The sequence below is a fragment of the Schistocerca americana genome, chromosome 1, assembly GCF_021461395.2.
Source record: "Schistocerca americana isolate TAMUIC-IGC-003095 chromosome 1, iqSchAmer2.1, whole genome shotgun sequence".
Classification (NCBI taxonomy): domain Eukaryota; kingdom Metazoa; phylum Arthropoda; class Insecta; order Orthoptera; family Acrididae; genus Schistocerca; species Schistocerca americana.
In genome coordinates this window covers 1,178,233,443-1,178,250,036 of record NC_060119.1, presented here as the reverse complement: position 1 = coordinate 1,178,250,036, position 16,594 = coordinate 1,178,233,443, and the positions used below count along the sequence as shown (strand labels likewise).

At 44.6% G+C, this 16,594-nt stretch overlaps 1 protein-coding gene across 1 annotated transcript in view; it reads right to left on the bottom strand.

Moving 5' to 3' along the window:
- The window catches only part of LOC124619658 (scoloptoxin SSD14), a 531,056-nt gene extending 517,799 nt beyond the window's left edge, over positions 1-13,257 (bottom strand). Inside the window, exon 1 of the mRNA XM_047146202.1 lies at positions 13,170-13,257. The gene's annotated coding sequence lies outside the window, so the exon portion shown is untranslated. The remainder of the gene's footprint in view (positions 1-13,169) is intronic.
- Positions 13,258-16,594: the final 3,337 nt, after the last annotated feature.

Here is a 16,594-nt window from a genome sequence, read left to right as displayed (position 1 = left end):
AGACATTTAAGGAAACAAGAAGTGTTCAACCAAATGTGAAACGTCAATCACGACCTGCAACAAATGATGACGCCCAAGTAGGTGTTTTAGCTGCTGTCGCGGCTAATCCGCACATCAGTAGCAGACAAATTGCGCAAGAATCGGGAATCTCTAAAACGTCGGTGTTGAGAATTCTACATCAACATCAACATCGATTGCATCCGTACCATATTTCTATGCACCAGGAATAGCACGGCGACGTCTTTGAACTTCGTGTACAGTTCAGCCACTGGGCACAAGAGAAATTACGGGACGATGACAGATTTTTTGCACGCGTTCTATTTAGCGACGAAGCGTCATTCACCAACAGCGGTAACGTAAACCGGCATAATATGCACTATTGGGCAACGGAAAATCCACGATGTCTGCGACAAGTGGAAGATCAGCGACCTTTGGGGGTTAATGTATTGTGCGGCATTACGGGAGGAAGTATAATTGGCCCCCATTTTATCGATGGCAATCTAGATGGTGCAATGTATGCTGATTTCCTACGTAATGTTCTACCCATATTACTACAAGATGTTTCACTGCATGACAGAATGGCGATGTACTTCCAACGTGATGGATGTCCGGCACATAACTCGCGTACGGTTGGAGCGGTATTGAATAGCATATTTCATGACAGGAGGATTGGTCGTCGAAGCACCATATCATGGCCCGCACGTTCGCAGGATCTGACGTCCCCGGATTTCCTTCTGTGGGGAAAGTTGAAGGATATTTGCTATCGTGATCCACTTACAACGCCTCACAACATGCGTAAGCGTATTGTCAATGCATGTGCGGACATTACGGAAGGTGAACTACTCGCTGTTGAGAGGAATGTCGCTACACGTATTGCCAAATGCATTGAGGTTGACGGACATCATTTTGAGCATTTATTGCATTAATGTGGTATTTACAGGTAATCACGCTGTAACAGCATGCGTTCTCAGAATCGATAAGTTCACAAAGATATATGTGTCACAATGGAACAACCGAAATAAAATGTTCAAACGTACCTACGTTCTGTATTTTAATTTAAAAAAACCTATCTGTAACCAACTGTTCGTCTAAAATTGTGAGCCATATGTTTGTGACTATTACAACGCCATCTATCACAAAGCGAAAAAAGTGTTCCAAGTAAAACATTCATATTTCTTTACGTACTACAGAAATATGTAATAAAAATGGGGGTTCCTATTTAAAAAAACGCAGTTGATATCCGTTTGACCTATGGCAGCGCCATCTAGCGGGCCAACCATAAGGCCATCTGGTTTCCCCCTTCAAGCTAGACATGTTTCGTTCTTTGTAGTTTTTTCGTTTGACGCTTATTTCGTGAGATATTTGGCCCGGTCACGATCAATGGACCACCCTGTACATGTACTATGTATATGGACCTCCTATCTCTTGTCGTTCAAGGTGTTCTGTTTTTTTCTGAACATCAGTGTATTAGTAAGCACTTTGGAGTTAAACACGAAGTAAGGTCAGAGCTTAACAAATACTAGGAAAGATGTAACTTACTGTGAGAAAAGTTCATCAGTGGCACATTAAGCCACACAAGCGTATGTAATGTGCCAGTCGTGGTCAGAAAAAAAAAATATATATATTCTCAAAATTTTATCTTTACACTGCCGAAAACGTTGTCGTTGTCATAAAAAACACAGTTCACCATAATGAGATTTTCACTCTGCAGCGGAGTGTGCGCTGATATGAAACTTTCTTGGGGATTAAAACTGTGTGCAGGACCGAGACTCGAATTCGAGTCCGGTACACAGTTTTAATCTGCCAGGAAGTTTCACAGTTCACCATGTCTTAACCGTGCGAATTTTTTTAACTTGTATGCGTTGTTGGTGACCAGCAGTCCAGTGCAAATAAACTGTGTGCAATTTAATTAAGGCCAAGGCTGCTTGGATATCTGTGAGTTTTTCATGGTATTCAAGATCATATGAGAAGCACAGCGATAAGTTTGAGTCTTTAGCGTTTTCTAAGACGCTCTTTGTGCAGCAGGTTGCAATTATGTCGAATTTGAAGATCAAAGCTAGTACTTGGCATCGTAATTCTATGTCCACACGCCATTAGCAGTAAAAATGCGCTTCATGTATATCCTGGCTTGCATATTTGGAGCGTTCTCGTCTTTTTGGGGAAGAATTTCGCTACAAGCTCTAACAAGCGTCAAATTTTATGACACTGCTTATTTTAAATGGTTTTTGAATGTCGTCTAAACAGCCACATTGTTCCGTTAAATCAAAACACTTCACCACAGCAGTAGCAACATCAATAATTAAAAATATACGAGTGTTAATGACAAGGAGAAATAGTCTCCCTGTTGAGTCTACACAATTATTCATATATTTTGAGTTGTGCTATACTAGCGACAGTCACCATAGATACCCAGGGTGTCCCATGAGGATTGGTCAATAATTAGGAATATGACAGAAACTATCATTAGAAGCAGAAAACTTCATATGGACATATGCCCTGTTCTGAATCGTTTCCGAGATAAAACACATTTAATGAATATTGTTATTCATTTTCTGTTTCCTTCAATATGTTGTCAGGTTTACACACGTGCACATGTAAAACAGTAAGTATTAGAACATCCGTTTTTTACAGAGTGTCAATTGAAAAATACGAATTTTTAACACATGAACCTCTAACCTTTATCATACACTGCTGTAGGATAGCTCAAAATAAACGTTCGATATCCCATCGCCAATTTCATTGCATTTGTTCACACTTGGGGATAAAGCTGTATTGCTTGTCTGTCTCTGTACTTTCCCTAATGGATGCAACAGTGTCGATGATGCGACGAAGCCTTTAATTCCGCGTATTCACATTTTTTTTGTACGCCGCAGACTTTATCCAACTGCATAAACAAAAATATAAAGGCGTAAGTTAATTTTACTAACGCTACCAATTCTGTGATTAGCGGAAGATTCTTACGTGTGTGCCACTAGTGCAAAAACAAATGTACAGCAAATGTGTTCTATCTCTAAACTCTTCGGGAAAGGGCATACGTTCTTAAAAAATTTTTTGCTTCAAATGAGCGTTCCAGCCATATCTCTGAATACTGACCATTCTGCCTGGGACACGCTTTTTTTTCTTTTTTGTTATTTTAAAACCCTGTACAAAAGGTAGGCCGGCAGTGGCCTATCTGCGCCGCTTTCCGGCCATAGAAAACCAGAGAACAGATAACATGTAGATAGATGTACAGAAAATGTGAATATGAGAAAACAGGTGACACACATAATGATAATAACGAAGACGTTCGAACTGAAGATACTGAATTGTATAAGCAAGTGCAACGGTACACGAAGGCACAATGAGTACACTGTTGAACGATGGAGGACTCTGAGGAGACACAATTGCACTGGAATGGAGAAACACTGCACAGAAAACACTGACGATGATCTGCGATGCACTGCACACACTATTGCACGAAAAAAGGGGGGGTGCTACAGGGACTAGGGGAGGGTAGGAGGGAGGTGGGGAGGACGCCTGGGGGAAAGAAGAAGTGAGGGGGAGGGGAGAGGGTAGGGGTGGAGGAGAGGGAGAGAGGAGGGGGAAGGGAGTTTCGGAGGGAGAGAAGGGAAAGAGGGAGCACTGGAGGAAAAACTCATGAGGAGGAAGGGGAGGATAAAATCTGATAGGAGGGGTAGATGGAGGGGACTAGGGCATCATCCGGGAGGGGGAATTGGCAGAAGCCACCTTGGGCAAGGGTATGGGAGGTGGTAAGATGGAGATCGGATGGGATGCAGGAGTACAGGCGTGGCAGCGGATTGGGGTGGGAAAGGACGGGAGAGACAAGCGGGTGAGGGGGATCAAGTTTACGGGAGGTGTAAAGGATCCGTATCCATTGAAGGGAGAGGAGGAGGTGTGGGAAAGGAATTAAGTCATAGAGGAGCCGCGTTGGGGATGGGAGGTGGATGCGATACGTGAAGCAAAGCGCTTGGTGTTCCAAGATTTGAAGGGACTTGTAGTAGGTAGGAGGGGCGGAGATCCAGCCGGGATGAGCATAGCAGAGGAAGGGGCAGATGAGGGATTTATAAGTATGAAGGACACCCCATGTGTGGCTGGAGAGGAGTTTGAGGAGGCGGAGCCTGGAATGTGCCTTGGCTTGCATTGTCCGGTAATGGGGAGTTCAGGAAAGGCGACGGTCAAGGGTGACGCCAAGGTACTTGAGGGTGGTGGCGAGGTTGATAGGACGGCCGTAGATACTGATATAAAAATCAAGGAGACAGAAGGAAGGGGTGATTTTGCCTACACTGATTGCCTGGGTTCCTGGGACACACTGAACACAGGATATAAACGATGTTCACGATGTACCACAGTGTTATAAGGGACGTGAAGATCAGTGTAATACAGGACACTTAGGATCTATCAAGCCGAGAAACAACCTCCAATTGTATGAATGCGTGGCGTCTGTTCTTTCGGACATGTCCACAAATTCATATAGTTGGGCAATGGATCCACCTTCTTCATGCGGATGCGCAAGTACGTCCGACCTCCTGCGAGAATCTCAGAGTATCGAACATGGAGGAAATGGACAGGAACTGCTAACAGGTGGCGCTCAGTGGGAGTGTGGGTCGGCCGTGAGGCGTGCCGGGATAGTCTGCGCAGTTGTGATAACGCTGTGTCCCGGATAGCGGTGTCCAGTAAGCAGGAAACCCCGGGTACGAGTTCTGCTCCGGCGCACGTTTTCGCTCGTCGCTGTTGATTCCGCTTAAGTTAATGTCCCGATGCAGCTGACATCAGTAATCCCTATCCTTTCCTTCCCTTTCTCGAGCCTCCACCTTCAATTTACGTATAACCTCCGATTGCAATACCCAAGCTACCTAAGCTACAGCGCCATAGATTTTCCATATTCTCCCGGTCTCTTATGCTACCGGCTTAGTCGGCTGTTAGTTAATTGATTTGAACTTCCCCGTCAGGGTAATAAAATAAAAATGACTTTAGGTAAAAACTAATTACGTACATAATTCGATCTAAACTTAACCCTTACAAGCACAGTAGTAAGAAGGCCAGACGGAATTTAACTGTTAATTTTATGCTGGCAAAATTTATAATACAGGGTGATTCAAAAAGAATACCACAACTTTAAAAATGTGTATTTAATGAAAGAAACACAATATAACCTTCTGTTATACATCATTACAAAGAGTATTTAAAAAGGTTTTTTTTTCACTCAAAAACAAGTTCAGAGCTGTTCAATATGGCCCCCTCCAGACACACGAGCAATATCAACCCGATACTCCAACTCGTTCCACACTCTCTGTAGCATATCAGGCGTAACAGTTTGGATAGCTGCTGTTATTTCTCGTTTCAAATCATCAATGGTGGCTGGGAGAGGTGGCCGAAACACCATATCCTTAACATACCCCCATAAGAAAAAATCGCAGGGGGTAAGATCAGGGCTTCTTGGAGGCCAGTGTTGACGTGCTCTGTCACGGGCTGCCTGGCGGCCGATCCATCGCCTCGGGTAGTTGACGTTCAGGTAGTTACGGACAGATAAGTGCCAATGTGGTGGCGCTCCATCCTGCTGAAATATGAATTGTTGTGCTTCTTGTTCGAGCTGAGGGAACAGCCAATTCTCTAACATCTCCAGATACTGTAGTTCAGTTACAGTAGCACCTTCGAAGAAAAAGGGACCAAAAACTTTATTGGCTGAAATGGCGAACAAATGTACAACTAAATGAAACTTTATAGCTCCCTTAATTCGCCGACAGATAGTGCTTAGCTCTGCCTTTTGTCGTTGCAGAGTTTTAAATTCCTAAAATTGTGGTATTCTTTTTGAATCACCCTGTATTTTGAAGTAAAATTTACACAAATCTGAGTTTCGTATTTCGTAAGTGAAAAAACATGTTTTTTTGTTAAACGACGAATTTAGCCAAAATATCTGGCTGTGCGCATGAACTCTAGCTTAGGTGGGTAAATTGTGGCCAACTTGAGGCTGTTGACCGCGTCGATAGACCAGAAGCATTTTTTATCATCTCGACTTACCTGCACCACTGTGGTACATTGTAAACAGTTAGCGTTTACATCCTGTATGTACGTCGCTGACAAACGACCATCTTCTTGTACACAGCCATAGGAGAAAAGGTGTGTGACAGGGGCAATGGGACAGTTTTCTGGAGTAAGCATTCAGAGGCGCAGAAAAGGATTTTTTGTCGTCTTCATACATTGCCTGTAGGTCACTTGACAATTACTTATCAAAGCTGTAACTAATATACCAGAGAAAAGCCTCATCGCGTTGGAATTATCCGAATGGGACGGAAATCAGTAGATGTGGTGTACTTGATGTACATGCACAGACAAGCCCATAATTACAAGTTCAGAAAAACTGGATGATTTATTTTACAGAAAGAGCTTCACAAATTGAGCAAGTTGGTCCACCTCTGACCCTTGTGCAAGCAGTTATTCGGCTTGGCATTGATTGATATATTTGTTGGATGTCCTCCTGGAGGATATCGTGGCAAATTCCGTCCAGTTGGCGCTTTAGATCGTCAAAATCCCGAGACGGTTGGAGGGCCCTGCCCGTAATTCTCCGAACGTTCTCAACTGGGACAGAGATCTGGCGACCTTTCTGGGCAAAGTAGCTTTTGGCAAGCACGACGACAAGCAGCAGAAACTCTCGCCGTGGTCGGGCGGGCATTATCTTGCTGAAGTGTAAGTCCAGGCTGTCTTGCCATGAAGGGCAACAAAATAGGACGTAGAATATCGTCGCTGTACCGCTATGCTGTAAAGGTGCCGCGGATGACACCCAAAGGGGGGTCCTGCTGTAGAAAGAAGTGGCACCCCAGACCACCATTCCTGGTTGTCTGTCGTATGGCTGGCGACAGTCAGGTTGGCATCCCACCACTGTCCACGACGTTTCCAGACACGTTTTCGGCCTGGAATTTCATCGTCAGGAATAGAATTGTCTTCAGTGATGAGTCCCGCTTAAAAATGAGCTTCGATGACCAGTGAGACTGCCTGCATACGCCTCTGACATCAGTGTGATGCCAGTCCGCCATACGTCTCGACAACCAGGACTGATTGTCTGGGATGCCATTTCGTTTCATAGCAGGACCCTTTTGGTTGTCATTCGCAGCACCCTTACAGCAGAGTGGTACGTCGACGACATTCTGCATACAGTTTTGTTGCCCTTCAAGACAAGACATCATGGGTTTACATTTCAGCAAGATAATGCCAGCCCGACCACAGCGAGAGTTGCTACTTGTCTTGCTACTTATCTTGCCCACCAAGGCCGTTGCATCTTTCCGTTTCGGATTTTGACTTTCCGACGCGCCAATTGGACAGAATTTGGCATGATATCTCTCAGGAGGACATCTAACAACTCTACCAATTTCGAGAATGAGATTTTCACTTTGCAGCGGAGTGTGCGCTGATGTGAAACTTCCTGGCGGATTAATACTGTGTGTCGGGCCGAGACTCGAACTCGGGACCTTTACCTTTCGCCGGCAAGTAGTCCACCTACTGAGCTACCCAAGCACGACTCACGACCCGTCCTCACAGCACTTGCCCGCGATAGGCAAATGTCCCGAATTCGAGTCTCGTTCCGGCACAGAGTTTTAATCCACCAGGAAGTTTCAACTCTATCAATCAAAGCCAAGTCGAATAACTGCTTGCATAAGTGGTCAGACTTGCTCGATTTGTGAAGCGCTTTCTTTTGAATAAATCATCCAATTTTTCTGAAATTGTAATCATTTGTTTGTCTGTACATATACATCACATCGACAAATTTGCGTCGTATTCGGATAATTCAGTCTTTCTGAGTCGAGCTTTTTTTAAATTCATGGAGTACGAATTGTTGCCGCTTCAAAGCCCCGTTTTATTAATTTTGTTTTGAATTACCAGCGCCTTTCGCATTAAACCATCCATGCTAGTGGAAGACATCTAGTGGTACACAGGTACTTCTACAAATGCAGTGCACTGTGGCAGTCATTTACAGTGTTCGAAGCAACAGTCGATGCAGAGATTGTGCCTACGCTGTTGTAGGAACTCGTGATATGTTGCTCTTCTGGAGTGATCATACTGAGGAGATCACTAAAGTGAAAGTAAGTACTGGTATATCTAAAATTACTGTAACGTAAATTGGAGCTTGTACTATTGCTTTTATTAATGATTTCGAAATGAAACAAAGGGGACAGTACGTACTTTTGATATAAATTTATTAAAAAAAAATGGCTCCGAGCACTATGCGACTTAACTTCTGAGGTCATCAGTCGCCTAGAACTTAGAACTAATTAAATTTAACTATCCTAAGGACATCACACTCATCCATGCCCGAGGCAGGATTCGAACCTGCGACCGTAGCGGTCGCTCGGCTCCAGACTGTAGCGCCTAGAACCGCACGGCCACTTCGTCCGGCTAAATTTATTAAAGTACTCGTGTATCTAAAGTTACTGTAACGTAAATTGGAGTTTGTACTATTGCTTTTATTAATGATTTCGAAGTAAAATCACGGGGACAGTACGAACTTTTGATATAAAATTATTAAATTTTAGGCCCATTTTTGCTTGTTATTTAGGACTATAATTTGTTTTAGATATTGTGAGTTCACAGGAGTTTCGAGATGTGTGATTTTGCCTAGGGAAAAATGCGAAATTGCTCCGAAATGTATCTTATTAAATGATGGGTGGTTAGAAACCCTATGTCCCAGTGGTTTCATGTGAAAACACCTCCTGAAAATAACTGATTGTTTACTTTTTGCCAATTCCTTGTTGTCTTCGTTGCTTATTATGTTAATTAAGGTTAATTCTGTGAACAATATTAAAATTATATTTCAAAGTGAAACCTCATCCTGAAAAAATAAATCGATTGTTTACTTTTTGCCAATTTCTTCCTTGCTAACGATGATAATAAAGGTTAATTCTGTGAAAAGTTTTAAACTTCATTTTTTTTCACATTGTTGAGTCTTAAAGGGTTAAAGAAAATAAACAGTAAGGTGTGCCTCCCAGTGAACGAACGCTGTTGCGTGCGAAATCATGCGTGATGCGCTGTCCTAGCATAGGCGCAGCAAGACTTAACTCTCGTTCGCACTTGCGTGTCTCAGGACGCGTATAAGCGACGCACGAGCGTGGCGGGGAGCATCGGGGATAACTGGCATCGGCTGGTCGGCACATTCTGCTTTGCCTCGCTCGCTCTGCAACGTGGCTTGGTTGTGGGATTGTGTGTTAGGTTCGTTGAGCAATAGCACACAGCCGTAACAGTAGCACACGTAAGAATGCTAGTGTATCTGTATGTTCTTAGATGCATCTCCTTATTCCTCCTTATACTTATCACACATGCTTACGTCACTATCGTGGAACAGGCCTTAGTTTCGTGATCTCTGCTCTATCACCAGAACGCCAAAAAAAAAAAAAAAAAAGGCGGGTGGGCCGGTCTTGATTGTATTTGGCAGACACGACCGTAAAAAGCCGGACATGTCCGGCGAAAGCCGAAAACCAACCTTCTCTACCTGAAATCCTCTTTTTTTGTCCTAACGTATTGTGTCTCCTTCATTACTCAAAACAGTGTGACTGATGGTTTGCGGGTGTGTGAATTTCTGCGTAATCAATGAGGCACAATAAAGACCACAAAAAGACGACTACAAGGCAAGAGAAACACAACAACATAGACGTAACAGACATACTACTGCAAACTCCTGTAGCACATGAAAATGGGAATTAATTCCTTTAGCCGCGTCGAGCTATAGGAACAAAAAAATAACTGCTGTAGAATTTTATTACTTAAATCATTACCGACACAGTTGGGGACTTTCGAAAATATTTTATGACGGATGAAATTAAAATCTAGGAACATACAGTGTGGCTACAATTAAACTTTCGCTATTTGAGAGAACCCCCCAAGAAAAATGAATGGTCGTAGGACAATGAAACTTTGTGGAAACGTTTGTAAGGACATGCGGAAGAGAAATAACGAGTAAACCATTGAAAGAAACACATTTTAATTTACGCATGAGAGGATAACATTTGTCAATTGCGAATCACGTTTACGTTGGAGGTTACAAACGCTGCTCAATGTGACGACACTCTGCATCCTCGAGAGCCTGGAACCTCACTAGAGATTGCAGAACAGTTGTTCGCAACGCATTCCGAACGCTGGACCATGGAATGTTCAGCTGACGTGACACAGCTTGTCCGCTGCCTGAAGATCACACAACGCGTCCAGCATTCTCAGCCATGGCAACAGCAATCTCTTCAAGAATTTGTGGCGCATGTGGACATAGGCCTCTGCCAGGATCAGTTCCGAAATCGCCGGTTAATTCGAACTTCCTAATCATGTCCTTCAACCTCTCGGTCTTCCTTTAATGCTGTGATACTCGTGAACAGCAGGACCACTATTGCTGTTGTTTTGATGAGACAGCTTTACGAGTGAATGATGTTAAGAAGAATTCCGCTGACATGTAGCAACATTCTTCTTTTAATGATATACAACCGTTTTCGCGGCCTATAGCGCCATCTTCATGTGCAACACTATCGAAAGGTCGTAGGGGTACACATTGCTCCTAGTCGATATAATATTTAATGCACACTGTTTACTTTACATTCGCGAGCGTAGGGTAATCACGTCTTTGTCACCCTTCGTTCGCCGGTATGGAGTAGACAATATTCAATGAATAATATATCGACTAGGAGCGATTGGTACAACTCTGACCTTTTGACATTGTTGCACATGATAAAGCGACTTTAGCCCGCGAAACCGATTGTTTAACAATAAAACAAGCTGTCAACGGAATTCTTCTTAACATCATGCCTTTCAACAGCTGCGCATGCACAGAATATAAAATACTTTACAAGTGAAGCCCTTGCTCATCTTCCCCAGGCCCATGTTAACTGTCTGCTCCTAAAAGCACACTGATGCTTGAGATTCAGCACTACGCCGTCGTACCAGTCAGTACCAGCGCCCAATGGCAAGTCATGAAGCTAACATTACTCACAACGCAAATTCTGCAGAGCACAGTCTGAACATTATCCTATAAAGATGAGTAGCGATACGGTAAATAGTTTTCCGTCCACACTGGCTCAAGTAGCGAAAGTTTAACTATCACCAACCTGTACCAGAACTCCCGACGTATCGCCTGTGCAGGGACCGCTAGCGCAAGACTAATTACAGTGCGTATAAAGGCATTTTAGCAATCATTCTTCTCACGTGGTATGTAAAATCTTCTGCTCTGGCTGTTATAATACTTTTATTAATAAGTCACTACCGTTTTCACATCAGTAGAGATGCACCTGTAGGTGACAGGTTTTTAGACAGTTGTGGCCCGTCAAAGTGATTGCATAGAACCAGGTCCCATAGTTCATCGTCAAGGTAAAAACAGACAGCAAGCTAAAAGCAGTTGTCTATGAATAAACTGACTGGGACCGCGCAGTCAATTTAATCATAGGCTGTTTTTATTTTGACGATGAACGACGGGACTTGGCTGTAAGCAATCACTTTGCGTGCCATGGCAGTTTAGAAACCCTATCACCTAAAGAGGCTTCTCTACTGATGCAAAAACAGTAGTGACCTTTTAATAAAAGTATTATAACAGCCAGTGCGGAAGATTTTATTCACCATGTGGAATTTTGGTTGCGCTTGCCCTACCTCTAAAATAATATGTTCATTCTTCTACCAATCCCTATATGAACGGAACGATAAGAAGACGTAATCAGTGGTAGAATGAAAAGGACCCTCTGCCTCACACTTCACAGTGGTACGCAAAGATGCAGATACAGGTGTATAACGTGAAAAGTATCAGCACTGCGCCGGCAGGAGTGGCCGAGCGGTTCTGGGCGCTACAGTTTGGAACCGCGCGATCGCTACGGTCGCAGGATCGAATCCCGCCTCGGGCATGGATGTGTGTGGTGTCCTTAGGTTAGTTATGTTTAAGTAGTTCTAAGTTCTAGGGGACTTATGACCTCAGATGTTAAGTCCCATAGTGCTCAGAGCCAAATATCAGCACTGCAACTGAGTAGAAAACTGTCAGATTATCGTAGACACTTGTAAAAACAACGAAGAGTACACAGGCAGCAGCAAGGTGATGAAGTCTGACACCACAGTTCGCAGATATCGTCGCCAAGGCAACCCGAGAATCACGGAGTATCCTCAACAGAGAAGCGCGTGCGACAGACGTCAGGGGCTGCATGAGATTTGAAGTAGCGAACCTGGGTTCGGAGAAGCCAGCTTATGGAGATATGGAAGTAAACTTATCTACCGCTTTACCTAGCATTACTATTTTCCAGCTTATTTGCAACTAACATGCGAATAAGTTTACACATACTGTGCTGTTTATTTACGTGTACATTCTTTATTGGCTCAAATGGCTCAAATGGCTCTGAGCACTATGGGACTTAACATCTATGGTCATCAGTCCCCTAGAACTTAGAACGACTTAAACCTAACTAACCTAAGGACATCACACAACACCCAGCCATCACGAGGCAGAGAAAATCCCTGACCCCGCCGGGAATCGAACCCGGGAACCCGGGCGTGGGAAGCGAGAACGCTACCGCACGACCACGAGATGCGGGCCATTCTTTATTCCCTGCAAGGAAATCCTATCACCTGAAGATGCATCTCTACTGATGTAAAAACGGTATTGGCTTGTTAATAAAAGTATTATAACAGTCAGTACGGAAGATTTTATGCACCATGTGGATTTTTGGTTGCGCTTGCCCTACCTCTAAAATAATACGTTCATTCTTCTCACAATACCTACAGGAACGGAACGATAAGAAGACGTAATCAGTGGTAGAATGAAAAGGACCCTCTGCCTCGCACTTCACAGTGGTACGCAAAGATGCAGATCTAGGTGTATAACGTGAAAGGTACCAGCACTGCAACTGAGTAGAAAACTGTCAGATTATCGTAGACACTTGTAAAAACAACGAAGAGTACACAGGCAGCAGCAAGGTGATGAAGTCTGACACCACAGTTCGCAGATATCGTCGCCATGGTAACCCGAGAATCACGGAGTATTCTCAACAGAGAAGAGTGTGCGAGAAACGTCAGGGGCAGCCACCATAATTCGCAAGTCCGACGTGATCGTAGCTCGGTGAGACACCTGTTGCGCAGGGGGCGGCCGCGCAGAGGCTGGAAGGACAGGTGGTTGTCACGCTTGCCGGCTGCTGCGGCGACTGGCGCGCTGCACTATGTACACTCACCTCGGAGGCGGCGCGCGCTGCAGGACGGAGGACGGAGGACGGGTCCTTTGCGGCCGCGAGCAGGGGAACAAGAGGGCACTGGCGAGGGGCGCGACGCGCGCGCAGTCTGCCGGCCGCCCTTGGAAACGGCCCAACTGGGCCACTGCCGCAACCGCAGGCCGGTTGTGGGCGCTGCCGGCGGCAACAGCTGACGGACCACGGGCGGCTGCGGCGGAGGCAAGGTGCCCAGCCGTGTCATTCCTGATACGCACATTGCTCGCTGCAATGGAGCTACAGCAATGGAAATATCACTGTTATTCAGAATGAGATTTTCACTCTGCAGCGGACTGTGCGCTGATATGAAACTTCCTGGCAGATTAAAACTGTGTGCCGGACCGAGACTCGAACTGGGGACCTTTGCCTTTCGCGGGCAAGTGCTCTACCAACTGAGCTACCCAAGCACGACTCACGCCCCGTTTTCACAGCTTTACTTCTGCCAGTACCTCGTCTCCGACCTTCCAAACTTTACAGAAGGTCTCCTGCGAACCTTGCAGAACTAGCATTCCTGAAAGAGAGGATATTGCGGAGACATGGCTTAGCCATTTCTTTCAGGAGTGCTAGTTCTGCAAAGTTCGTAGGAGAGCTTCTGTAAAGTTTGGAAGGTAGGAGACGAGGTACTGGCAGAAGTAAAGCTGTGAGGACAGGACGTGAGTCATGCTTCGGTAGCTCAGTTGGTACAGCATTTGCCCGCGAAAGGCAAAGGTCCCAAGTTCGAGTCTCGGTCCGGCACACAATTTTAATCTGCCAGGAAGTTTCATATCAGCGCACACTCCGCTGCAGAGTGAAAATCTCATTCTGGAAACACCCCCCAGGCTATGGCTAAACCATGTCTCCGCAATATCCTTTCAGGAGTGCTAGTTCTGTAAGGTTCGCAGGAGAGCTTCTGTAAAGTTTGGAAGGTAGGAGACGAGGTACTGGCAGAAGTAAAGCTGTTAAAACGGGGCGTGAGTCATGCTTGGGTAGCTCAGTTGGTACAGCATTTGCCCGCGAAAGGCAAAGGTCCCGAGTTCGGGTCTCGGGCCGGCACATAGTTTTAATCTACCAGGAAGTTTCATCACTGTTATTGATGGTACAGCAACTTCAAAATTTCTACATCTACATCTACGTACATACTCCGCAAGCCACAATACGGTGTGTGGCGGAGGGTACCCCGTACCACAACTAGCATCTTCTCTCCCTGTTCCACTCCCAAACAGAACGAGGCAAAAATGGCTGCCTATATGCCTCTGTACGAGCCCAAATCTCTCTTATCTTTGTGGTCTTTCCGCGAAATGTAAGTTGGCGGCAGTAAAATTGTACTGCAGTCAGCCTCAAATGCTGGTTCTCTAAATTTCCTCAGTAGCGATTCACGAAAAGAACGCCTCCTTTCCTCTAGAGACTCCCACCCGAGTTCCTGAAGCATTCCCGTAACACTCGCGTGATGATCAAACCTACCAGTAACAAATCTAGCAGCCCGCCTCTGAATTGCTTCTATGTCCTACCTCAATCTAAATCTACATCTACATGATTACTCTGCAATTCACATTTAAGTGCTTGGCAGAAAGTTCATCGAACAACAATCATACTATCTCTCTACCATTCCACTCCCGAACAAAAAAATGGTTCAAATGGCTCTGAGCACTATGGGACTCAACTGCTGAGGTCATCAGTCCCCTAGAACTTAGAACCAGTCAAACCTAACCAACCTAAGGACATCACAAACATCCATGCCCGAGGCAGGAATTGAACCTGCGACCGTAGAGGTCTTGGGGTTCCAGACTGCAGCGCCTTTAACCGCACGGCCACTTCGGCCGGCCCACTCCCGAACAGTGCGCGGGAAAAACGAATACCTAAACCTTTCTGTTCGAGCTCTGATTTCTCTTATTTTATTTTGATGATCAGTCCTACCGATGTAGGTTGGGCTCAACAAAATATTTTCGCATTCGGAAGAGAAAGTTGGTGACTGAAATTTCGTAAATAGATCTCGCCGCGACGAAAAACGTCTTTGCTTTAATGACTTCCATCCCAACTCGCGTATCATGTCTGCCACACTCTCTCCCCTATTACGTGATAATACAAAACGAGCTGCCCTTTTTTGCACCATTTCGATGTCCTCCGTCAAACCCACCTGGTAAGGATCCCACACCGCGCAGCAATATTCTAACAGAGGACGAACGAGTGTAGTGTAAGCTGTCTCTTTAGTAGACTTGTTGCATTTTCTAAGTGTCCTGCCAATGAAACACAACCTTTGGCACGCCTTCCCCACAATATTATCTATGTGGTCTTTCCAACTGAAGTTGTTCGTAATTTTAACACCCAGGTACTTAGTTGAATTGACAGCCCTGAGAATTGTACTATTTATCGAGTAATCGAATTCCAACGGATTTCTTTTGGAACTCATGTGGATCACCTCACACTTTTCGTTATTTAGCGTCAACTGCCACCTGCCACACCATGCAACAATCTTTTATAAATCGCTTTGCAACTGATACTGGTCTTCGGATGACCTTACTAGACCTGATGGAGATCCCAAACGCTTGAGCAGTACTCAAGAATAGGTCGCACCAGCGTTCTATAAGCGGTCTCCTTTACAGATGAACCGCATCTTCCCAAAATTCTACCAATGAACCGAAGACGACTATCCGCCTTCCCCACAACTGCCATTACATGCTTGTCCCACTTCATATCGCTCTGCAATGTTACGCCCAAATATTTAATCGACGTGACTACTAATGGAGTATTCAAACATTACTCGATTCTTTTTCCTATTCATCTGCATTAATTTACACTTATCTGTATTTAGAGTTAGCTGCCATTCTTTACAACAATCACAAATCCTGTCCAAGTCATCTTGTATCCTCCTACAGTCACTCAACGACGACACCTTCCCGTACACCACAGCATCATCAGCAAACAGCCGCACATTACTATCCACCCTATCCAAAAGATTATTTATGTAGATAGAAAACAACAGTGGACCTACCACACTTCCCTGGGGCACTCCAGATGATACCCTCACCTCCGATGAACACTCACCATCGAGGACAACGTACTGGGTTCTATTACTTAAGAAGTCAAACAAGACAACAAAACAAATTTTCTGTCTACTTATACACAGGGTGCAAAAATGTAACAGGACTTTGAGAATGCTCCATTGAACAATTTGAAGTAGGGAAACTGGGTTCGAAGAAGCCAGCTTATGGAGATATGGAAATAAACTTGTCTACCGCTTTACCTAGCATTACTGTTTTCCAGCTTATTTAGAACTAACATGCGAATACGTTTACACATACTGTGCTATTTATTTACATGTACATTCTTTATTCCCTCCAAGGAAACGAGGACGACCAACCAGTTTTTTCTTTACTTTACCTGTCCATCAGGTGAATCTGTTGTATCATGTTTCC